The 26,407-nt window shown below is 40.2% G+C and overlaps 1 protein-coding gene across 1 annotated transcript in view; it reads left to right on the forward strand.

The window, feature by feature from the left end:
* The first annotated feature begins 4,127 nt into the window (after positions 1-4,127).
* ubald1a (UBA-like domain containing 1a) overlaps positions 4,128-26,407 on the forward strand; it is a 106,561-nt gene continuing 84,281 nt past the window's right edge. Inside the window, exons 1-2 of the mRNA XM_057825237.1 lie at positions 4,128-4,203; positions 8,308-8,456. The gene's annotated coding sequence lies outside the window, so the exon portion shown is untranslated. The remainder of the gene's footprint in view (positions 4,204-8,307; positions 8,457-26,407) is intronic.

Below are 26,407 nucleotides of genomic sequence, written 5' to 3' on the forward strand. Positions count from 1 at the left end.
GGTGGCATTTTTTCTTTGCCATGTGGCATTTTTATGCTATGTGGCTTTTTTTTTTTTTTTTTTTTTGAAAGATGGCAAAATTGATTTTGGCATGTGGCATTTTTTGCCATGTGTCATAATTGATTTTGCCATGTGGCATGTTTTCTTTGACATGTGGCAAAATTGATTTTGGCATGTGACATTTTTTCTTTGCCATGTGGCAAAATAGATTTTGCCATGTGGCATTTTTTCTTTGCCATGTGGCAAAATTGATTTTGCCATGTGACATTTTTTGCCATGTGGCATAATTGATTTGCCATGTGGCTTTTTTTTGCCATGTGGCAAAATTATTTTGCCATGTGGCAAAATTGATTTTGCTTTTGTTTTTTTTTTTGGTTTATTTATTTATTTATTTTTGTATGTAGCATTTTTGGGGGGGTATATAGCATTTTTGCAGGACATGCACATCCATGCCATTGACGGCTATGCACGTCCAAATTTTCCATTCATTTTAAATGGCAGAAAAACATGTGTGGCTGTGTTTTTTTTTTACAGTTACAGCGCGTTGACATTCAACTAGCAACCAAGTCAGGCTATGCCATTGATGGCTATGCACGTCCAAATTTTCCATTCATACTGAATTGCAGAAAAACGTGTGGTTGTGATTATTGACCATACACTATTTATTGCAGCGCATTGACATGCAACTGCCACCCAAGTCAGGCTATACCATTGATGGCTGTGCACGTCCAAATTTCCGTGTTAGTCAGCTTTCCTTCTGCACTGATGAATTATAAGTACGCGGTCGCGACCCTCGTTGGTGGACCACCAGGCGATTTCAGGAGCCTCGTCAACAATTACAGGAAAGTCTTAATCATATTGCTGCTTTTGTTTGTATATGATTGTGTTGTATGTTGAAAAACTTTGTACGTCTCAATTTTCTTTTATGCTCCTTTTACACACATACTGAATAGGATACCGACTACGATTGTACGTTTGGATTCCGGTCCCGAACGATTCTCAATTCCGATTCTTTTAAGAGGTAGGGTAAAAAAAATTGCATGGGTTTATATTAAAGTCCTAACTTTTCGATGAAATTATATGAATTTCTCACAGGTATAGTTTTAACTTGTATATAAATGTTAATCTTTGAAATTGAGCATTTTTTTTTTCTCACTCTTTGGTCAGGGCATCAAAACATGGAATCGAAATTTTAAAATTTGAACCATTCCGGGAGCATCGGAGTGATAGAACCGGTTCCCATCGATGCCCGATGCCCAACCCTAATTCTGAAACACTCTCACGCAATGTATCAATTCTACTTTTCCATCTGTCCAAACAACTGCAAGGTTGCCACTCCAATTTTGCTGCAAAAAATAAAAAACAGCCACACATTTTTTTGCTATTTAATATGAATGGAAAATGTGGACGTGCATAGCCGTCAATAGCATGGACGTGCAGGCCTGCAAAAATGCCATATACCCCCCAAAAAATGCCACATACCAAAAAGAAAGAAAAAAAGACACAAACCAAAATCCATTTTGCCACATAACCAAAAAAAATGCCACATGTCAAAATACATTTTGCCACATGGCAATAAACACTTTTTGTCCTCGGCCCTGCTGTATATTGTCCCACCCTAATAAGACCGACCAATAAGAGTCCTGCACTCTTATTGGTCACGCCGCTGGCTTTGTGTGCACACGCTATTGTCATGTAGCTCACACAACATTCATTAAGTCTTGTCCGTAAATGAGTCTGTCTAAGTATCTACTTGGGCCAGAGAGTAGCAATGAGAGGCTGAGCAGCATAAACAGTGAAAGCACTGATTTGCATCACAATCTTCTCATATGGGTTTCAAACTCAATTAGTGATACTTGTGTATTCTTGCCGCAATATCTCTCTTGCCTACACCAAATTTAAAAAATAGAATGATGAAGACCTTTGCTGCAGTCTAGCCACTGTTATTGATTGTCCAAACAGTCGACATTTTGCTTTATGTGCTTGAATCCGTCGACTCCCGATGGAGTGGAAACGCCGACTCATCCGCACATCAGGCGATTGACACTCGCGGTAAATATCACCTCACAATAGCTATATATTAGATTTTGAGTATTGTAAGTGGGAGAAACACACTGCTGGCCATAAGTATTGGCACTCCTGGAATTCTGTCAGATGATCCTGAATTTCTCCCACAAAATGTTTGCAATTACAAATGCTTTAGTAGTAATAGCTTCGTTTATTTTGCAAGCATTGAAACAACACAAAAGAGAATGGGGAAAAAAATGAAATCATCATTTTATACAAAACTCCAACAATGGGCCGGACAAAAGTATTGGCACCCTCAGCCTTATACTTGGTAGCACAACCTTTGGACAAAATAACTGTGAACAACCGCTTCCAGTATCCATCAATGGGTTTATTAAATTATTACAATGCTCTGCTGGAATTTTAGAGCATTCTTCTTTGGCCAACTGCTCCAGGTCTCTAAGATTTAAAGGGTGCCATTTTCAGATCTCTCCACAGGTGATCTATGGGATTCAAGTCTGGCCACTTTAGAAGTCTCCAGTGCTTTCTCTCAAACCATTTTCTCGTGCTTTTTTAAGTGTTTTGTTGGTCAAATTTGTTGGTAGTCTTCAGACTTCATAATGCCATGCACACGGTCAAGCAGTCCAGTGCCAGAGGCAGCAAAACAACCCCAAAACATCAAGGAACTTCCGCCCTGTTTGACTGTGGGGACTGTGTTCTTTCTTTAAACTTTAATCCATTTTAACTGGCTGCAAGTGTGATTTAGTTATTGCAACCACATGTTATGTGCCACATGTAAGTGGTGTTAATTACACAAATTAGAGAAGCATTTTTCAAAGGGTACCACTACTTTTGTCTGGCACATTTTTGGGAGTTTTGTGTAAAATGATAACAATTTTATTTTTTTCCCCATTCTCTTTTGTGTTTTTTCCATTGCAAGCATAATAAATGAAGACACTCCTACCAAATCATTTGTACTTGCAATCATTTTCTGGGAGAAATTAAGCATTATCTGACAGAATTGCAGGGGTGCCAATACTTTTGGCCAGCACTGTAAGTATTTGCTCCGCCACTGATTTCATATTCATCACCTTGTTCAATGCAGATTCTTGACTCTCGACAAGGTGATGATGCTGGCAGTTTGTTCTGTTGCTGTTCCAGTGAGATTTACAAAGATGACTGCCTGAAGACAAACATCAAAATTCCCTCAGTCCTTCAATAAATGCACAAGTTTACATTGAAATTGTAGACAGCTTTCTTATCCCTTCAATTGAAATATGTTTGTCATTTTCCAAGATGACATCATGCCACAGAGCTAAAACTGTTAAAGCATTCCTCATCCAGTCAATGTCATGGCCTGAAAATAGCCCAGATCTCAACCTTTTTGAAAAAAATGGTCCACGGCAAGGCTCCAACCTGCAGGGATGATCTGGCAACTGCAATCAAAGAGAGTTGGCACCAAATTGATGAAGAATACTCATCAAGTCCATGCCTCAGAAACTGCAAATTGTCATAAAAGCCAGAGGTGGTGCTACTAAATACTAGAGATGTGTTTGATTGTTATTTCTTTGTTTCTCATGATTCCATTTTTTCCCCCTCAGAATGGAGTGATCCCATATATATTTCCCTGCACTTGCTCTATAAAAGTAACATTTACTGACCACTACAGTGTTTTTTTTTTTTTTTTTTTTTTTAATTCATTTTAGTGTTTCTGAATACTAAAGAGTTTTACTTTTGAACTAATTCATTATTTTTTTTCAAGCTTTTTCTCTGAGTTTGCTCTATATGATAAAATGTCTGAGTGAGTGCTCGTCCTATACTGTTGATTCCATACTTTTTGCTATGGGTTGTAGCTAATACAGATACATACAGCATGTGTTGCCTTCATTATAAGGCTTATGTATGGCTATAATTTTTTGCGGCTCCAGACATATTTGTGTTTTGGTTTTTTGGTCCGAAATGGCTTTTTCAACATTTTGGGTTGCCAACTCCTGCCATAGTGTTTGTTGTCCATGTGATTGTCCATTGATTTCACCTGTTGGGGCCTGTTCCTTGTGTCTCCGCCAATCCGCTGCCTCTTGTATCACCCACCTGTGCTTCATTGTCTCGTTACGTGTTCACTCCTGGTTGCGTCGTTGTCGATGTCAATCCTGTCGAGTTCATGTCTTGCTGTAGCCCTCGTGTTGATATTCAAAAGTAAGTTTTTGATTCCTGATTTTTTTTTTTTGTCTGTTCCCCACTGCTTTTGTTTGCACTTTTTAATAATCAAAGGCTGGAAAAACAGTCTTTTTAAGTTTCCACACACCTTGACACACCCTTGCCTTTTGTTTCCCTGTATTTGGGTCCTCCTTGCCGCCACATCCGTGACAGTAAACTAGCGTGTATTTCTGATTAATTTCATTAATTTAGTTTTTGTTAACAAGTTGTTTGTTTGTTTTTTTTCTAATGACCAAAATTGCCACCTGCTTGATAAAGGTCTTATATGTGAACTTTTCAAAAGCTGGTCACTGGATGTGACCACTCTCCCTGAGAAGGTAAAAAGTAAATTTGTCCCCTTTTAATATAAATGTACATCATGGTCACAGGCGGAGTTTGACTTTTGGGGCACAGGGGGCACAACATGTTATTGACCCCAAAACGTAGTGTCAGCAATAAAATTAACTAATACATATATATATATATAATATATATATATATATATATATATAAAGTTGACAATGAGCGTTTTTTGTTTCCCATCATTCTTGAGGGGAATTCTAAATCAGGCTGGTTAGGACAGCTATTCTTTTCATCAAGATCGTCATCCATTGAATATGTTACGCCCGCAGGTTTTGTGCCAATGTAGTTACCCCAGTCAAAAATTGTATCCCCTGGGCGGAGCCATATGGAGGTAGATTTGTGTCATTATTATTCAATCGAAAAACAGTTGCTTCAATAAAAAAAAAAAAAAAAAGTTGCTTCAATCAAAATATATATTTTCAACCAAACTCAAAAAAAATGGATGTGAAAGCGATTTTTCTTTGACTGAATTATTATTATTTTTTTTTTAAATTGAAGCAACCTTTTTAATTGAAGAAATGTTGTTTTGTGTTTGGGCCACATTTTGACACATTTGACATTTTTGTCTTTATTATTCAATCAAAAAAATGAGTTGCTTCAAAAACTACAGTATATATTTTCAAAAGAAAAAAAAAAGCTTTTGAATGAGAAAAAATATTTGGGATTAAAAAATTTGCATTTGAACACTTCATTTTTCATTGAAAAAGATTATTTGACTGAAGCAATCCTTTTTGTGTTTGGGCCATATTATGGGTAGGACATTTGTGTCTAAATCATTTAATCCCCCCCAAAAGTTGCATCAATCAAAAAAAATTTTTGAAAAATAAAATTGCCCTCCCCTATTTTTTTTGTTTTGTTTTGAAAATTTTATGGAAACCAAAGGACCATCTAAGTTGCTACTCACATGATCTGTTCGAAAAATAATTTTGACCCATTATAAAAATATATTTTTTTCTTCATTTCATTTATTTTTGTTGCAGTTTTATTGCTTTACAACTTTTATATATAAGCTACAGGAAAGTCAATTACATGCAATGACACTTTTAGGCCACCAGGGGGGCCTGCCCCCCTTAAAATCCGCTTATGATCATGGTTTGTTGAAATGTTCACATGTTTAGAAAGTGCATATTTAACATGAAATAAATCATTCATAAAGTAATTGTATTTCAACAGCCGCATAAAATGATGATTGTATTTTATCAGCTTGTTGTGGGTGTTTGGCCTAATGCAATCACCCCCAAAGACATTAGTCGTCCTTCTCCTTTAATTTATTTCCAGCCCCCACCCAGCCACATACATGAGAAATAATCCCCTCCTCCTGTCCACTGCAGACCTCCTTACTTTCATCACTCAATCCTAATTTGGGGTCTCCTTTACTCTACTCCCAGGCCAATTTTCCTCCGCACCCCCACCTGCAGATCCCTCACGGCCCCTATAGTGATGGTAATGCCACATTAAGAGAGCGCTATCTGCAAGCCATTGATCAGCATCAAACAAGACGCTGCCCCCACTACCCGGTTTCTTTCTTGCCTTATTTGATGTTCCTGTCAAAAATCCATGTGAACATTCATGTAAGCTAGCTAGAAAACGGAAAGTTGGCCCTGAAACGGGACCCTGTCAGCTGGCCAACAGGTGGTCACTGACAGACACACACACACACATGATTGGCCTCCTTCACCTGATGGCCTCAGTGCTGATCCTGACCAGTGGGGGAGGGACAAAGCAGGCCTGCTATGCACCTGTCTGAAGATCCCATCCTTGCCCAGCTCGATGGAGAGTAATCTTATAGGGCTTTTTGAAAGCACATGGTCGTAGACACCACCTGGAATTACAAATGAAAGTCCGGCCTGTTTAGTATTTTCAACATTTGCATAAACCAGGGGTGTCCAACCATCATTTTTTTGTGGCTTTCACCAAATCTAATTCCTTTTGTTTTCTTCATTGTACTTTATTTGTTTCATCACGCGTATATTTTAAACATGGAGTTCCCAACTTTTTTTTCCTTTGCCTGTGCCAAATGAAACCACAAATTTTGTAAAGGAAAAAAAAAAATTGAGTAAAGATTAGGAAAGGGTTTGTGTTATAATAGTGGGGATAATAATAGCATATTCATTCATTTTTAACCTAGGGCGTAGGTTTGCATAGGGACGGTAGGGACATAACACTAGGAACTTTTCAGGATGCTGAAATTGTCCCCACCAACTTTTAAGCAACCTTATTTGCATTATATAATGACTTCAGTTATATAGGTAATTTAGATTGTCTTCCCATATGTTGTAAGGATAGAACTGACCCGACCATTATTAAGTGAATTCCAGTACTTTCATTATGTTCAAACTTACTTTGACCCCTTTTCAGTTGCTGAATGTGCCATTCCATTTTTTTTTTTCCGCTCAAACGCACGTTTGATTGGCTGATGGCTTGACCCCCCCCACACACACACACACATTCACAACTCAAAAGAAATACAACAGACGAGGGAAATCAGTTTTTTTTCACCAGCAGCAGCCACTGTAAGTAATGTAAAAAGACATCAATGTTGTGGAGGTGGGGAACACACCACTAAGTTTGCTACTGATAGTCCGACCTGCATCAGAGTTAGCATAACACTAATCAGTGAGAATTTCTCAAACTCGAGATAGAAGCTGCGTTGAGAGAAATTTCCTCCTGTATGTTTTCTTCTGTTAACATTAATTAGACAGTATGAAATGTCGTGAACTAAGGATCACCCCCTTATAGATAGGTAAGTGACGATCAACAAGTTTGTATTTCTTGTGTATGTTAATATAATTTTTTCTAGGGCTGTCAAATTTATCGAGGGCTGTAATTAATTTTTTTAATTAATCACGTTAAAATATTTGACACATTTAACGCACATGCGAGCGTCCTCTTAAACTCTGTGCCTAGTGATCATCATACACACTAAATGTAACTCGTAGCATTGGCATAGCATGCACGTTCGCGTTGGCATCAGGCTATTGCTAACAGCGAGCGTCCTCTTAAACTCTGACAACTTTTTTTTTTTTTTTTTTTACATACAGTTCGTGGCGTCCTGGTGGGTATATTTAATTTTTTGTTCATTTTAGACGAAAACATTTTAATTAAACGTCGACTAAATCTAAACAAAATTAGTCTAGAGTTTTCGTCAACAAAAACTAGACGAAGGCAAACACATTTTGAGATAATTAAGATTAATAAATATTGTCGTCCAAAAGACTAAGACGAAAATTAAAAGGGCTGCCAAAAACGAAACTGGTTAACACAAGGGAAGGAAGCTGAGTTGATGACGATGTTTCTGAAGATAATTTTTATTTCGAGAATGCACAAAAGAAATAGAGATAAAGGATAGGTCAGAATAATTATTTGCACTTGAAAGCGAGTGGGAAGAAGAAAAACCTGAAAATCTAAAGTATGTATTGTTCTTCTCCAACATATTGCAATTCACATCAATTTAACGTGTTTTTTACTCATCCATAAGCACATTATGTTTCAATCAAGGTTCAGTAAAAGGGAACATAAGGTGAACTGCCGAGCAGCAAGTGATTTTTAACCATCATTTACCATCTGCGTTATTACCAGGACCGGTACGACCATAATAGCAATAATACTGCACTTTAAAAGCAGAATGTTAAAAACATAGCAAATGAAGCACTCAGATGGTTTCCTTATACAAAGAAAGGCTTATTGGAATCTCTTTTACACATTGTCCTATTGTCTTAATGGAAAACTTTGATTCCACAGTTTGGTTTGGTAACGCTCCAGCTGGTCAACAAAGGGTCAACAAAGAAGAGACCATTGTGTCCAGTGTAAGACAAGCAGTGCTAATCATTGTACGAGGCGAGTCTGGGCCTGCCTGATGACATATACAAAGTGGAGGGCGGACAAACAAGGTAATGGTTTAAGTTTGAATTACAGGTGTGTTCACCAAAGGGTGACTGACTACCTTGACCTTCGTTTTCCAGGAAGAACGCATGACAGATTTCACAAGGGTGACGGTGCATGTATTTTGTGACTTTGGTCAATTTTAAGTATCTATATTAGGTACCGAAAAGAGGTGATTGGTACAGAGTCCTGTACAATACATTAATATATACAGTGGGGTAAATAAGTATTTAGTCAACAGCTAATTGTGCAAGTTCTCCCACTTGAAAATATTAGAGAGGCCTGTAATTGTCTACATAGGTAAACCTCAACCATGAGAGACAGAATGTGGGGGGGGGGCAGAACATCACCTTGTTTGATTTTTAAATAATTTATTTGCAAATCATGGTGGAAAATAAGTATTTGGTCAATACCAAAAGTTCATCTCAGTACTTTGTTATGTACCCTTTGTTGGCAATAACAGAGGCCAAACGTTTTCTGTAACTTTTCACAAGCTTTTCACACACTGTTGCTGGTATTTTGGCCCATTCCTCCATGCAGATCTCCTCTAGAGCAGTGATGTTTTGGGGCTGTCGTTGGGCAACATGTACTTTCAACTCCCTCCACAGATTCTCTATGGGGTTGAGACCTGGAGACTGGCTAGGCCAGTCCAGGACCTTGAATGCTTCTTACGAAGCCACTCCTTTGTTTCCCTGTCTGTGTGTTTGGGATCATTGCCATGCTGATAGACCTAGCCACGTCTCATCTTCTATGCCCTTGCTGATGGAAGGAGATTTTCACTCAAAATCTCTCGATACATGGCCCCATTCATTCTTTCCTTTACACAGATCAGTCGTCCAGGTCCCTTTGCAGAAAACAGCCCCAAAGCATGATGTTTCCACCCCCATGCTTCACAGTGGGTACGGTGCAATTCAGTATTATTTTTCCTCCAAACAAGAGAACCTGTGTTTCAACCCAAAAAAGGCTATTTTGGTTTCATCTGACCATAACACATTCTCCCAGCCCTCTTCTGGATGATCCAAATGCTCTCTAGCGAACCGCAGACGGGCCTGGACGTGTACTTTCTTCAGCAGAGGGACACGTCTGGCAATGCAGGATTTGAGTCCATGGCGGCACATTGTGTTACTGATAGTAGCCTTTGTTACTGTGGTCCCAGCTCTCTGTAGGTTATTCACTAGCTCCCCCCGTGTGGTTCTGGGATTTTTGCTCACCATTCTTGTTATCATTTAGAAGCCATGGGGTAAGGAGGGAGTTGATAGTCCGTGTTGCCCAAGGACAGCCCCAAAACATCACTGCTCTAGAGGAGATCTGCATGGAGGAATGGGCCAAAATACCAGCAACAGTGTGTGAAAAGCTACAGAAAACGTTTGGCGTCCGTTATGGCCAACAAAGGGTACATAACAAAGTATTGAGATGAACTTGTGGTGTAGACCAAATACTTATTTTCCACCATGATTTGCAAATAAATTCTTTAAAAATCAAACAATGTGATTTTGTTGTTTTTTTCCACATTGTCCCTCATGGTTGAGGTTTACCCATGTTGACAATTACAGGCCTCTCTAATATTTACAAAAGGGAGAACTTGCACAATGAGTGGTTGATTAAATACTTATTTGCCCCACTGTACACTGCTGACCAAAAGTATTCTGTCAGATAATGCTCAATTTCTCCCGGAAAATGATTGCAATTACAAATGCTTTGGTAGTAATACCTTCATTTATTTTGATTGCAATGAATAAACACAAAAGAGAATCAGAAAAAAAAAAAAATCATTATCATTTTACACGAAACTCCAAAAATAGGCCGGACAAAAGTATTGGGACCCTCCGCCGAATACTTGGTCGCACAACCTTTAGACAAAATAACTGCGAACAACCGCTTCCGGTATCCATCAATGAGTTTCTTACAATGCTCTGCTGGAATTTTAGACCATTTCTCTTTGGTCAACTGCGAAAGGTTTGTGAGATTTGAAGGGTGCCATTTTCAGATCTCTCCACAGGATTCAGGTCTGGACTCATTGCTGGCCAGTCTCCAGTGCTTTCTCCCAAACCATTTTCTAGTGCTCTTTGATATGTGTTTGGGTCATTGTCCTGCTGGAAGACCCATTACTGCTGAGGGAGACCCAGCTTTCTCACACTGGGCCTTACATTATGCTGCAAAATTTATTGGTAGTCTTCAGACTTCACAATGCCATGCACACGGTCAAGCAGTCCAGTACCAGAGGTAGCAATGCAACCCCAAAACATCAGGGAACCTCTGCCATGTTTGACGGTGGGGACTGTGTTCTTTTCTTTGAAGGCCTCGTTTTTTCCCGTAAACTCTGTTAATGCCCTTTCCCAAAAAGCTCTACTTTTGTCTCATCTGACCAGAGAACATTCTTCCATAACATTTTCAGCTTTCTCAGGTAAGTTTTGGAGAAATCCAGCCTGGCTTTTTTTATGTCTCTGGGTCAGAAGCGGGGTCTTCCTGGGTATCCTACCATAGAGTCCCTTTTTATTCAGACGCCGATGGATATTACGGGTTGACACTGTTGTACCCTTGGACTGCAGGACAGCTTGATGTTCAACGAGCTTCTTTATCCACCATCTGCACAATATTTCATTGAAATCTCTTGTCAATTTTTCTTTCCCGTCCACGTCTTGGGAGGTTAGCCACAGTGCCGTGGGCTTTACACTTATTGATGACGGTAGACACAGGAACATTCAGGTCTTTGGAGATGGCCTTGTAGCCTTGAGATTGCCCATGCTTCCTCAACATTTTGCTTCTCAAGTCCTCAGACAGTTCTATGGTCTTTCTTTTCTCCATGCTCAATGTGGTACACACAAGGACAGAAGACAGAGGTTAATCCATTTTAACTGACTGCAAGTGTGATTTAGCTATTGGCACCACCTGTTATGTTCCACTGGTAAGTAACAGGTGCTGTTAATTACACAAAAGAGAGAAGCATCACATGATTTAGATTTACTATTTTGTATGTGGATTATCTTAAATTTGAATGGTGTGTTTTCCAATTTCTATTGTGAAAATATAAAATATTCCATTCTGGAAAAACATACAGCATAATATCTTTAAACTGCTAAAGACCTTATAGTACATTTTCCTGTATTTGTAACTTTGGGGAAGCCAGTGGAAAATTCCGGCAGCGACCCTTGCCGCCAATAGAAAACCACTAATGTCAATACGTTCAGAGGGATTAAAGCAAAATCAATGGCAGCCTCTGTCACAATATCGGCAGATATCCACAAACACCCAGCTTGTCGGTCGAATGAGACGCACGAGGAACACACACATTGTTTATCTCCAACTTTCCTTCACTGTCGGTCACCTGCGTCAATAATAGTTGGATGTAACTCTTCCTCCAGATAAGCTCCTCGCTCTTTGTTGTCTCAAGTTGAATGAGGTGACAAACAAATAAAGCCAATAATTGTGGCCGTATCGTGTATCGCGGCGTTTGTCTGACCGTCGGTTGTACGTTTGTCTTTGGAAGAATGATCTTCCTTCGTCATCTTTCATTTCTTACAGCCTTCGGGGCAAGTCGGGGCTTGCGCGGGCATCCCTCCCAAGGTCTGAGGCATGCGCACACACTCTTCTGCAATCAAAGCAAAACCTTGTCAATGCCCCACAACAAAATGACTGATTTTAAGAGAACGCAGCTCTTGAGACGAGGCCAATCATGTGTGCTTGCAGCTAAAGAGGCTTCAGTTGTCCCGCTTAATTTGTTTGATCGCCAACCATTAGCCACGGGAGAGAGAGCGAGGGTGACAGTGTTTAGTGGCCAATTTACTGCAGAACGGCACAAATGGAGAATCTGATTGCCGACAACCAGTGTTTTACGCATCAAGTAATGTAAGGGTTTCCTAATGATCTACATGCACAAAACTTGATCCAACCAGTCTTAATTAGCTCAGCAGTAAGCACGCTAGAATGCCAAATAGTGTTGTTTTCTTCAACGAAGACGATAATGAAAATATTTCGTCAAAAAAAACACATTTATGATGATGAGGAGACGATAACGAGCAAAAAACGTGTTTCGGGAGACTAAAACATAACGAGCGTGATGCCAGTTTTCGTCTGACGAGTCGAGAACGAGTCAACAATGCGCAATAGTTTCCGTCACAAGTTCACATTGTGTGACATTGTTACGTCCCACGGACGGCTCGCTAAGAACGTAACATAAAACGAGCCACACAAGTTCACAAGTGGCACAAATTTATTTACAGTCAAACTCGCAATAAACAATATACTAGGGCTGTCAAAATTATCGCGATAATGGGCGGTAAATAATTTTTTAAAATTAATCACGTTAAAATATTTGACGCAATTAACGCACATGCCCCGCTCAAACAGATTAAAATGACAGCACAATGCAATGCCAACTTGTTACTTGTTTTTTGGAGTTTTGTCGCCCTCTGCTGGCGCTTGGGTGCGACTGATTTTATGGGCTTAAGCACCCATGAGCATTGTATAATTATTGACATCAACAATGGCGGGCTACTTGTTTATTTTTTGATTTGAACATTTTACACATTTTATTAAAACGAAAACATTAAGAGGGGTTTTAATATAAAATTTCTATAACTTGTACTAACATTTATCTTTTAAGAACTACAAGTCTTTCTATCCATGGATCGCTTTAACAGAATGTTAATAATGTTAATGCCATCTTGTTGATTTATTGTTATAATAAACAAATACAGTACTTATGTACCGTATGTTGAATGTACATATCCATCTTGTCTTATCTTTCCATTCCAACAATAATTTACAGAAAAATATGGCATATTTTATAGATGGTTTGAATTACGATTAATTAATTTTTAACCTGCAATCAACTCGATTAAAAATTTTCATCGTTTGACAGCCCTACAATATACTGTATACAAAATGTGGAAGAAGCGCGGCTTCAGGGTAAGCCCAGGCCAAAACAAAAAAACAAAAGGAATCTACTCTTCAACCCCACCCGCTAACTAAACCCTGATAGCCACTACCCTAGCTTCCTACTCTAAACAAAACAGGAAAAAACGGGTTGAACAGAAATGGCAGCTTACCCCTACTGCTTCAGTGCTCCTATTTACAGTGGTGAACAGAAACGATCCAATAATGAATAAACACAAAAGACCTAACCAAAAAAGCAGGAGTGTATAAAACTATCGATCAAAGCAGACAAGAATGAATGGCGAGCAAACAGCTGGGGAGGAGAACCGCGACACGAATGCTGTCAAATGCGACCTCAGCTGTCAATTGACAGCGTTTGACTTTTCAAGCATGGCGCCATTTTTCATGGCCAATTAGCGGCGGCGACGTTGTCTGTCCATCCGGCGTTGATCAGCTTACGTCACGTTGGGAGGGAAGGCAGCCAGCTGGCGGAGGCGACGCTGACTGAAAGAGTCTCAAAAACAATAATTAAAAGGCCAGGGCCGTCACAGACATTTTATGTGTAGTTAGCGTGTTAGCAGTGTCTGGTTGTGTTACTCATGTGACGTGCTGTGCCCCCCCCCCCCCCACTCAACAGTGCAGTGTACTCTTCAGTCGCAAGGCTTGCACACACGCACACACAGTAAGATTTGTTTTCTTATCTTGTCCAGAGAGAATATGTAATGTTGCTTTTGCCCGGAAGTCCCGGGGGGGTTTTGGCAAAAAAGAAAGACCAGAAGGGCGTCAGATGACCCTGATAACAAACTGACTACTTGACTTTGTCGAACAATAGACCACTCAAAGAAGCAATCAAAAAGACATCCCCCCCACACACTGCTGTGGAGTTGCTGCCGAGGTGTGAATGGGGGTTTCACTCTGGATAGCTGCAATTAGCACCTCGAATATTCTCTAAGCCAGGGCTCCCTTTGCTTTTTCAAACACGGAGGAACACAAAGATGGCCAGTCGCCGTGTTCTACAACATGATTGACATGGCAGCACTGAATGCATACAGTATGTGGTGTATCAGGTAACTTCTTGGTGGGTCTTGCAAAGGAATTGGCTCACTCTCATGTGGGCGCAAAGAAGGCGCAGAAGGAAAAATTGCTTCGGCAAAGACCTCCAACATCTAGCCCCGGGATAAGAGTGAAGTGTCACCACCCCCTTTTGTTTTTTATCACATCATCCCTTGTATATAGTTTCTTTTGTTGTCTTTTTCACATACATTTCTTTTTCTAATAAAAAGCTTTTTTGCGCAACAAATGACATGTGATCATCAGCCATTCATCATCAGCAATATGACAATTATAGCCCTATACATCCAAGAAACAGTGCAACTAAATTTTCTGAGAGGTTGAGACGGCTGTCAGACAGTCCTCCGCGACAAATCTCCAGCAAAAAAAAGTGCTCTAATATCTATCTAATCTATCTATCTAATATCACAATTTGACCACATTAGACAACCATACTGAGCAGTTACCAAACACTAAAACATACAGTAAAAAGGTTGTCCGCCCAATTGCCTGCCTGAGCGGTCTACTGTCCGACAAAGCCAAGGCAGCCCTGCCCTCCCAACACTCAAGATGCTAATTGGAGCAATCCAACCCTGTGGTTTTGTGAGTGTGAATGGGAATGATTAATGCTCACAGAAAATATGCTGACTAGAGTCAGATGACCCTTCTCTGGGTACAAAAGTGATTTGTATCAACTGATCCACCCTTGTTGGTTCTAGTGTTTTAAAGGTATGTCCTGAGTGATCATCACACACATTGAATGTAACTCGTAGCGTTAGCATAGCATTCGCGTTCGCTCTTAAACTCTCGGACAACTTTTTTTTACATGCAATTCGTGGGTATACTTCATTGAAAATAATGTACTGTTTTCCTCCTGAGTGTGCATTACCACCACATTGGCATTGTGTTTTAGGCACTACAGTATGGGTTTTTCTGTCAACGTGCATTCGAAAAAGTGATGTGATTGGGCACACTCGGGTGGGGGATCCTGGTGCCGGGATTGGCGATGGGGTGGCGTAGGGTCGGTTGCCGACGGGCTTACACTCAAAAGGGATTCACACGATTACTGGGTTCTAGATCACAGAGCTGATTTGTGTACACTCTCCCCCTCCCAATCACTTAGCTTTTCGACTCCCCCACCCTCCTCGCCTTCTTTCCCTGGTCAACAGGCCCCCAACATGGTGTCAACCGATAATACATCAAGCTGACGATAGCACCAACATATTAATAGTTAGTGTAGGCGTTCAATGTATTCATTGTTGTTGTTTGTGTTGCTTTTCTTTTCTTCTGTTCCCCCATAACCCTTCCTGTTCGCTGCTTTGTCATAATAAACGAGGTATGTTGAATGATCACAATGGTAGTAAGTCATACCCTCAATGTGAAACATTAAAACTGTTCCATTCTCCGTGTTAAACAGCTGAACAGGACAAGTTTATAAAAAAATAAATAAAATTCTCAGTTCGCTTTCGATACTAATGTCATTTTAGTGCCGTATTGGTACTGGTGTAAGACCACATGTAATGAAATTCACAACTGCCATTATTTAACCACAACAGGGTTGTTTTTGCAGTAGCATTCCGACACAATTGCAGTAAATTGCTATCACACAAAATAAGCATGTATGGATTCTTTGCTATAAGTTGTGTAGGTCAAATATAATACACAAAAGGAAGAAGCTGAGCAATAGTATAAAGTGTGATCTTCTAACAATTTCAAATCCTACGAACAGTCCGTCCTAAACGTCTTTACTGTTTGTATTACAATACCCCTCAGATTGAAACTCCAACCTGGGGTACATAAACCCCTTCTGTTTTCACCCTAGTACATAAACTCAATGATCCCTGCTTGTGCAGTCGACGCAGACACAACAAGCGCGATGCCGGGCCGACAGACCTGCCGGACCTTTATGACACGGGGCGGGTCGAGGCAGTGAATGGGCCCCTGCCAGTGGTCGGAGCTATACACGGGTGAGACTCTTGGCAGGCATCTATTGTTATGTTAAACCGAGGCTTGAATGAAAGAGGATGGGCAGGACACACATAAAACAGAGGAAAAACACGAGGCGAGAATAGAAGGCAGCACCCGACCACCTCAGAGATGGCACACACGGAAGCGAGCACCTTTACGAGCCCGTTTTTACCACTAACTACCGAAAATGGACTTCCGTTTTCCCATAAAGAGGAAGTTCAGGATTTTTTCCATTAGGCTTAATCATCGAGTTAGAAAGGGTTAAGTTAGTTGGTGGAATTGATTTCAACAAGTTCTGTTTCGTTTGCAAGTTATTTGTTAGTTTCAGGGCTCCGGGGTGGCTAAGCTAGCGTGAGTCAATGGCACCATTATAGTATGCCAATAAACAATAACATACGCACACATGAAAATCATCGATGACCCATGCAATGAATAGTGTTGGCTATATTTTCAGAATAAAGTTACTCAAACTTACCATTGCATGCAGTATAAACGGCAACATTTGCAATCCAGAAGCTTTACAGAGGAGCAGGGCAAAGTGATATCACATTGTTTTTTTGTTTTCTTTAACCGCTGATTTTTTGTTGTTGTAGCCAGCAGCAAGTGACAGTTTCTATTTTTCTTCATAAGGAATTTGTGGAAACTTTCCTTTGCCTGTTTCCAAAGCTTCTAAATGCACATTTCGCCATGTTGCCGGCCGTCAGTTAACTCAGCAGACTGATGCTGCATTCGAGGAAGGTTGGAAGTCAGATTTTCAAACCTCTGATCTGGACAAATATTATTCGTACGCCTCGACTATTTGATCGTTTATGAGACGTCAGATTTGCTGGAGGTCAAAATGTCTTTTGAAGGCCAAAATAAAAAAACAACTTGCGGCGATCAGCCATCTTTGCTCTTTACATTCACTTGGAATGCTTTAAGGTCGCAATTGGTACCCTCCGAGTGGCATAAGTCCAACTTCCCACATTCCTCGAATGCAGCGTGAGAACGAGTGACCGAAACACTCCTCTTTATTGGCGTGGTATTACGCATCTAAAAAAAATAGTCCTGTAGAATGAAATGAATTACGGCAGTTTGGTGTGACATTGTTTTGGCGCAGTGATCTGTGTTTTGAATTTATTTAACTATGTTGGATCTGTTCGTAGATCTGTTTTGTGTTTTTTATTGGCATGCTATAATGGTGCCATTGACTGGCACTCGCTTAGCCACTCCGGTGCCCTGTAACTAACAAATAACTTGCAAACGAAACGGAATTTAATGAAATCAACTCCACCAACTAACTAAACCCCTGCTAACTCGAAGATTAGTCTTAATGTCAAAAATCCTGAACTTCCGCTTTAAAAGAAAAAATCTGCATTGATTGCTCATTATTTTGTCATTTCCAATGCTTAATGTAAATAAAATGCACAGCAAGTTGGTGATATCCCCAATTTAAATGGAGCAAGTGACTCTCATTCCATGCAGAGTGTCGTTAAAATGACATGATGAAGCGTTACATATCGGCCCAGTGATGCGTTCAACATCACGCCATCAAGCACCAAATGTGCATTACGATCGTTTGGTCTTTTGATTAACTCTTTATTCACAATAGTAAAATCATGTACACTGCTGGCCAAAAGTATTGGCACCCCTGCAAGTCTGTCAGATAATGCTCAATTTTTCCCAGAAAATGATTGCAATTAGAAATGTTTTGGTAGTAATATCTTTATATTTTGCTTGCAATGAAAAAACAAAAGGGAATTGAAAAAAAAAATAAAAAAATCATAATTATTTTACACAAAACTCCAAAAATGGGCCGGACAAAAGTATTGGCACCCTTTGAAAAATCATGTGATGCTTCTCTCATTTGTAGAATTAACAGCACCTGTTACTTACCTTTGACACATAACAGGTAGTGGCAATAACTAAATCACACTTGCAGCCAGTTAAAATGGATTATAGTTGACTCAACCTCTGTACTCCTTCCTTGTGCGTACCACATTGAGCATGGAGAAAAAGTAAGACCATAGAACTGTCTGAGGACTCGAGAAGCAAAATTGTGAGGAAGCATGGGCAAGTTCAAGCTGTCCCGCAGTCTGAGGGTACAACAGTGTCAACCCGTACTAACCGTCAGCGTCTGAATGGAAAAAGTACTCTACAGTAGGTTACCCAGGAAGCCCCACTTCTGACCCAGAGAGAGGTTCCCCGATGTTTTGGGGTTGCTTTGCTGCCTCTGGCACCTCAGAAGTCATAGGTTAGGGTAGTAAGTATTGTATAGTTAGTGTAGTGTTGTAAAGTATTGGCACCCTCAGCCTAATACTTGGTGGCACAACCTTTCGACAAAATAAATGCAAACAACCGCTTCCGGTATCCATCAATGAGTTTCTTCCAATGCTCGGCTGGAATTTTAGACCATTGTTCTTTGGACAACTGCTCTAGGTCTCTGAGATTTGAAGGGTACCATTTTCAAATCCCGCCACAGAGGTTCTATGGGATTCAGGTCTGGCCACTTCAGAAGTCTCAAGTGCTTTCTCTCAAGCCCTTTTCTCTTGCTTTTTGAAGTTTGTTTTGGGTCATGGTCCTGGTGGAAGACCCATGACCTCTGAGGGAGACCCAGCTTTTTCACATTATGCTGCAAAAATTGTTGCTTGTCTTCAGACTTCATAATGCCGTGCAAACGGTCAAGCAGTCCAGTGCCAGAGGCAGCTAAGCAACCCCGTGACCGTGTTCTTTTCTTTGAAGGCCTCGGGTTTTTTTTCTTTCTGTAAACTCTATGTTGATGCCTTTTGCCAAAAAGCTCTACTTTTGTCTCATCTGACCAGAGAACATTCTTTCAAAACGTTCTTGGCTTTCTCAGGTAGGTTTTGGCAAACTCCAGCCTGGCTTTTTTACGTCTCTGGGTCAGAAGTGGGGTCTTCCTGGGTAGAATCCCTTTTCATTCAGACGCTGACGGATAGAGCGGGACAGCTTGAACTTGTTTGGACGTTAGTTGAGGTTCTTTGTCCATCATCCGCACCATCTTTCGTTGAAATCTCTCGTCAATTTTTCTTTTTTCCATCCACATCTAGGCAGGTTAGCCACAGTGCTGTGGGCTTTACACTTATTGATGACCCTGAACACGGTGTAGACACAGCAACATTCAGGTCTTTGGAGATGGACTCGTAGCCTTGAGATTGCCCATGCTTCCTCACAAATTTGCTTCTCGAGTCCTCAGCCAGTTCTTTGGTCTTTTTTCTTTTCTCCATGTTCAATGTGGACAGAGGTTGAGTCAACTTTAATCCATTTTTACTGGCTCCAAGTGTGATTGAGTTATTGCCACCACCTGTTATGTAAGTAACAGGTGCTGATAATTACACAAATTAAAGAAACATCACATGATTTTTGCAAAGCGTGGCAATACTTTTGTCCGGCCCATTTTTGGAGTTTTGTGTAAAATAATAATGATTTATTTATTTTATTTTTGATTCTCTTTTGTGTTTTTTCATTGCAAGCAAAATAAATGAAGCTATGACTACCAAAGCATTTGTAATTGCAATCATTTTGCAAGAAATTGAGCATTATCTCACAGAATTGCAGGTTGCCAATACTTTTAGCCAGCAGTGTATGAAACCGCTGTGAGATTAAGTGTTACCTATTAACCCAAATAAATCAATAAATAAACTGCACTGGATTATGGGCCACAGGATTCAAAATGAGAGAAAAAAGTAGTGGTTTATAGTCTGAAAATTACGGTAATTCACCAAAATCAAATCATTACTTAGTTCTTAACTGCATCCTTTTTAAACGCTAAAGTGCAAAATGATGAAGCAGCATCAGTAAATGGAGAAAATGTATATAGTGCTTATATCTATACAGTTCCAGGCGCAAAATGACAATTGCGTGACTGTAAGAATACAAAAAAGCATTGCTCATCCGGGCGTCTTGAACGAGGAGGCCAAAGAAAGGGTTAAAAGCTTCTGTCTGCCTGATAATCCTCCACCGTTAAAAGCCCTTCAGGAAGACGTGATGTGTGTGAGGTAATCAGTAAAAGACTCAAGTGTGCCAGAGAAGTGAAGAGAGAGTGTGTACACCCACATGCATCGTGTACACATCAGTGAATGGACAAAAAGGGAGGGAAAAGACAGAGCAGAGGAGGGAAAAGGAGAATAAACACTCCTCCTCAGCCTCTTTTCTCCCCCTTGTTCCACCGCCTTCTTTCGTCCTCCTGCTGCCTCGCATCAGTGTGACAGTCATTCTAATAGAAGTTCTCTCACCATCTTGGCGGTTGGAAACCAGATATGGAAGAGTACATATCGGCATGTTATTTCTTAGTACTAAGGGTTTCCGACTAACATTTTTTACACAGTGACCCCTAATTTCAAATTTTACAGGCGCACACTGTGAATCGACATGCACCGTTTTCCACTGTTTAACCGATAAATACTTTCATAATAAATGCATAAAACTACAAACATACGAATATATATTTTATTATAAATCATTTTTGAGATCAACTAGTATACTGCTTACAAATTAGGTTAACATTGGAATTTTTTTTGCGTAGTGTCCAATTAATGAAAAGAAAATATGTATGGCGGAAAACACAGACAAGACTGAAAAAGCAGATTCTGCTCCTGCACCCCTCTTTAAAATAAACTGCTGTATTTTAAGCCAAAAGAACTATTGTGTTTGATAGGACAATATGACTATATGCTGCCATAGCAGTTTCATGGCGCATGAAGCCCCCGAACTATTTTTAATTTGTACGTTTTACCCTGGAGACCCCGTTTACAGACGTCGTGCAACCGCTTTTGTTTCAACCCAGCCATAAAAACAAGCTAAGTCATTATATTTTTTATTCAAAATGTCTATCATTTTTAGCTTAGAATCATTAATTGATGTCTAATATTTACTTTAAAAAACAACTTTATAAAATTATTAACTTGCATATTTTAAACTTTGAAACAAATTACGTCACAATGAAAAAAATTGTGTCTGTAAATAAGTCACGGATACCTCATAAGTCTCGCTTAATTGACTTCTTTTTTTACTGTCGCATTTCCCCCGATATTTTAGATGATAAATAATTGATCCAAACTGAAGGAATCTGACCTTTTAGATTGCCGGAATCGGGCCGGCGAGAAACCAACCACCCGGCCAAAAGGCCAAACTCCGCGTGTTCACCTTAGACTTAACCACTTGTACTAACTCCATTTTGAAAGCTGGAAGAAGGCAAACACACGTTGACAATTTATTCTGAGTCGACAGCAATCATACAGCACAGAGGGACCCCAGGCGAGGATACAGTTCAGTTTAAGTTTGTCCCCTAAGAAGGGGAAACTTGTCTTACAGCAGGTAAACATACAGATAACACAACAACTGATACACATACAATAAAATAACACAGACTACAAATTTAAAATGCTATAGACAGTTTTGCATCTAAGTGCAAGAATTGTGCAAATTTAGCAACCGAATTGCACTGGGTAGGAAGGAGTTTTTTGTCCTATTTAACTTAAAACAAGGGACTCTAAATCTCCTGCCTGAAGGGAGAACCTCAAACGAGCAATGAATCTAAGGTCACTATATCACAAGTCAACAAAATGTTTCCGAGAAAAAAATGGCCACGATTAGTTAAACATTCAGTCTTTCGAAGGCTCTCGCGGTGCGGGCTGTGGGCAGAAGGGTGTGCTTGGGTGTTGTATAGGATTATTGTCTGTTCGTGGTTTGGACGAAGGACTCTGGAGTTATTGTTGTCAGGGCAACGAGGGTTGTGGATTTTGCCACCTCAGTGTCAAAGGGGCTCTTGGAGTCTTAGCTCTCCGCTGTTCCATGTGTTGGTACAGGGTGTCCCGCCATTTGTTCTGGACTGTCCCGGAGAACTGATTGCAGGAGTTGCTGGTGCTGACGTGGGCTTGTCAGCGTCAACCTTGCTCAGTCAGTTGCATGACGCACACGTGGGCTCCTTCAAAGAGCCAAAGCACCCAACCTATTTTAAAATGTGATTCCATGAGAGCCATTGAGTGTGTGTGTATACTGTATACAATACATACTGTAAGTCTTTAACTTGTGTATGCCTGTGAGCGCAATCCCCGACTTTTCCTGTTAGCCAACAAAGGGGTACCTCTTTTGTGCAAGCTCCAATTCCTCTGCTACACGCACCCCCTCTGATTAGGATCAGGGCTCATCGTGGGGGTGAGGGGTGTGAAATCATTTGTGCTTGTAATTATGGGCTCCCCTCTCCAGAGTAATCATGAGCTATTAAACACCAGCACTCTGCTCAGCCCCCCAACAATGCCAGTTAACATCTCTGCTCCTCTGGGAGGCTGCGAGGAAGAGGGCACAAACTACACTTTGCACGGAGGTGTGTGCGTGTGTAGCAGTTTCACAAGGATTTCTTCTTTTGTACTGTATGTAAAGACCAAATTCAATAGCTCTAACACCCAGGTTGTCTGATTGTGTTGCTATTTTGCCACCTTTAAGTTAGTTTTACTCACTCTCTTAACCCCCTTGATTCTTGAATTGACATATAACTATGAATTTTTGCTTTATGGATAAAGATTGAAAAGTTGCAAAAGTCTAAAACACCAATTCGACAAAAACGATCAATTCAAGTCACCAACAATATAAGAAGCACTGTTTTTTTTTTTTTTCATAACTTTGCATTCTTCTGCTGTGCCATGCTTTGAGTTTCTGTTTATGTTGTGCCTTTCATTCGTCAGTCATGGGGCCTTGTACATGTCCTACTTTGTAGGAGCACTAAAGTTTGCATTCTTAAAAGTAGAGTCAGAGTGCTCGTCGTTCATTGTTTTTTCATGGCCAAATCTGGGCATATCCATCTATTGTCGGAAAAAGGTTTCACTTTGCTTGGTGTGAAAGTAAAACGTCGAAATACCAAAAATCAGAGGTGGGTAGTAACGCGTTACATTTAGTCAGTGCTTAATTTGTAAATCATAAGGCGCCAGAACGGAAAGTACATATGACAGCGCAGGGATGATGAGACAGGCACAGGTCCTGGAACATACGCAGAAAATGGTGCCAAAAACAACACGCATTCCCACTTCCCATGCTGTGGGACTTACAAGCCTCAATTTCAGATAATATCCAAAGTATGAAGGTTATGACAACTATTTATTATTATATTATATACTATTATTATTATTATAATTATTTAGGCTATACTCTGCATAGCACGGGCAATTTTGCTGTTCCATAATCACGGCGACCTGTTTAATCATGTTGCGTCTTTCAAGCACCATGAAAATGTAAGTATTTGACAAAGAGCGCTGCCATCAACATGAATCAAAAGCGCGGATTTTAACCTCTCCCAGTTTTCATTTGGCACCGATTGACCATGGTAAACCGGATATACAGTACGATCCTTTTAGGGGCAGTTTACATGGCGACTTAGATTAAGATTAAATATCTTGAATGTTTCAGTTTTTGTGCCTTTTTGAACAAAAGAAAAATAACATTGCTTCGAGTGGGCAGGCATATTTTTTTCCGGGCTGAGGAAGCTTGGTGGGGTCAAAGTGCATCATTCTCTGTCGCCCTGTAAATCTGCACTGCCCCCTAGGGCCCGGCATGAATACATCGTTTTCATGCGGAATTGCGACATTGTTCAAATGGAGACGCAAATGCAAATGCAAATTTGAAATTTTTCGTGTTCTCGGAGAGCCACCATGTAAACGGCCCCTAAGTTGCATGATAGGAAATATGTTTTCTCCTCTAGAGGGCACTCATGCTCTTTGGAAGAATAATGCTTCTGAACATTTTTTTTTTTTCTCTCGCCGGACTTCAATGTTTTTTGTTTTTATGGTATTTCTTCGGCTTAATGTGTATTATAATAACAACAGTTCATATAGATAACTTTGTGCTGAGAAAAAAATACTATTGTTTAAAAAAATATTGAACATCTTAAGCAGCTACTCACAATGTTACTCATTAGAGTATTGCTTTCACCAAGAACTTTTTTGCTTGTACTTGAGTACATTTTTTGGATGACTACTTTTATTTTTACTTGAGTAATTGTATTTTGAAGTAACACTACTCTTATTTGAGTAAAATGTTTGGCTACTCTTCCAACCTCTGGTGCTATAAGCCGATCATGTACCGATACCACAATTTTGTTTTCTTAAATATATACAAAGTTTTTTTTTCTTTTCAAACTAAATGACTGCGTAGTGGAATGTAAAATGATTGCCATAGTCCGACATTGGCTGCCATTGACGGCGCTTTTTAATTAGAGCCAGCATTTACACAAAATAGCACATCGCACTGGGACACACAGCTTCTGGCAATGCTTTCTCTCATAAAGCTTAGTGACGTCAATCTTCTGAGGGTTTATTTGTCATTCCTTCTTTTATGTCCACTTCTTTCAACAGTTAAATGTAGATTACTGGCTTCCAAAAGTGAGACAATAAGAACAAAAAGGATGCCTCTTTTTGGACATTTGCACCAGTTTAAGCTCTTTTTTTTTTATATTCACTTTTGTGGCATGACCGTCCACCGTAGACGTACAGCGGCGCATGCAAGGCAAATGCCTAACAATCAGAGCGCGTTAGCATTCTGCCCGCACGGCCCGGGCGAGAGGGCCATGCCAGCCCGCCAGCTAGGCACACAGACGCACAATGGCCAGACTACATGTCCTTAAAGGAGGTGCAGACAAACAGAGGAATGTCGGGAGAGGACGGCGCAAAGCGTATGTCTGCCCACATCAGCCGGCCCTCAATAGAGATTGGCCAGGAACGCGTAAACTGGCACCGCGGGAGTGAAATAGTAAAATGCTTCTTCTCTTCTTCACTTTTATTGTGACTCTTAAATCTGAAAGCCTAAACCGATTTCTGACACTTAAGCCAAGAACTGGGTTGCATTTGCATTTTACTGCAAGAGATCGCTCGGTTTCAAGATCGCTTCGAAAACAACCAACAATGAGCGACTCAGACGTGGTTTGAATCTTCATTATCAGGCAGGTGTTGTGATCACTAGCTAAACTAATTTTGAGTTAACACTTGAAAAGTGCCCTAACGCTCGAAGTTATGCCGATACCCGGCCGTGTGTTTATCGGCAGATATTGTACCGATACGTTTTTATATGTATAGCTTCCTGAGTGATATATGGGCGGCGCCATCGTTGACGTTTTCTGCTACAGACTTCTGGTTTAGACAGAACAAAGTGAGCACATCACACATGTACAGTGGGGCAAATAAGTATTTAGTCAACCACTAATTGTGCAAGTTCTCCCACTTGAAAATATTAGAGAGGCCTGTAATTGTCAACATGGGTAAACCTCAACCATGAGAGACAGAATGTGGGGGGGAAAAACCCCAGAAAATCACATTGTTTGATTTTTAAAGAATTTATTTGCAAATCATGGTGGAAAATAAGTATTTGTTTACATCAGACAGCCGCTAGCTACATTCACTAACAGACTAGCATTGTTCTTAGCATTTATTTTACGTAAATATGTCAAATTGCACGATTTTGGGGGGGCTTTTAACCAAGAATCGAGACTGTTTTACGTCCATATCTATGAAGAATTTGGGGATTTAGGCATTTATTCACAAGACTTTTCACCGGAAAAGGTCTGTTTACATCAGGCAGCCGCTAGCTACATTCACTAACAGACTAGCATTGTTCTTTGACATATTTACGTAACATAAATGCTAAAGGCACGGTTTTTTGTTGTTGTTGTTGCTTTTAACCAAAAATGGAGACTGTTTTACGTCCATATCTATAAAGAATTCAGGGATTGAAGCATTTATTCACAAGAATTTTTCACCGGAAAAGCTCTGCTTATTTCAGGCGGCCGCTAGCTACATTCACGAACAGACTAGCATTGTACCTTGACATATTTACGAAAAACGATTGCTAACTGCACGGTTTAAGACTGTTTTGCGTGCGTATCTGTAAAGAATTCAGGGATTTAATCATTTCTTCTCAAGTATTTTCAACGAAAAAAGCTCTTTGTCTGTGATTCCTCTCGGTCAGCTTTGACGGCCTCGCCAACAATGCAGGCCCACTATTTATCGGCCCCGCGCCCCATGTCCCGTCAATACATTATGAAGTCTATGAGTAGCGTTTCTTCTTCACATATCTACTCAAGTTC

Source organism: Corythoichthys intestinalis, chromosome 21 (assembly GCF_030265065.1).
Source record: "Corythoichthys intestinalis isolate RoL2023-P3 chromosome 21, ASM3026506v1, whole genome shotgun sequence".
NCBI classification, from domain to species: domain Eukaryota; kingdom Metazoa; phylum Chordata; class Actinopteri; order Syngnathiformes; family Syngnathidae; genus Corythoichthys; species Corythoichthys intestinalis.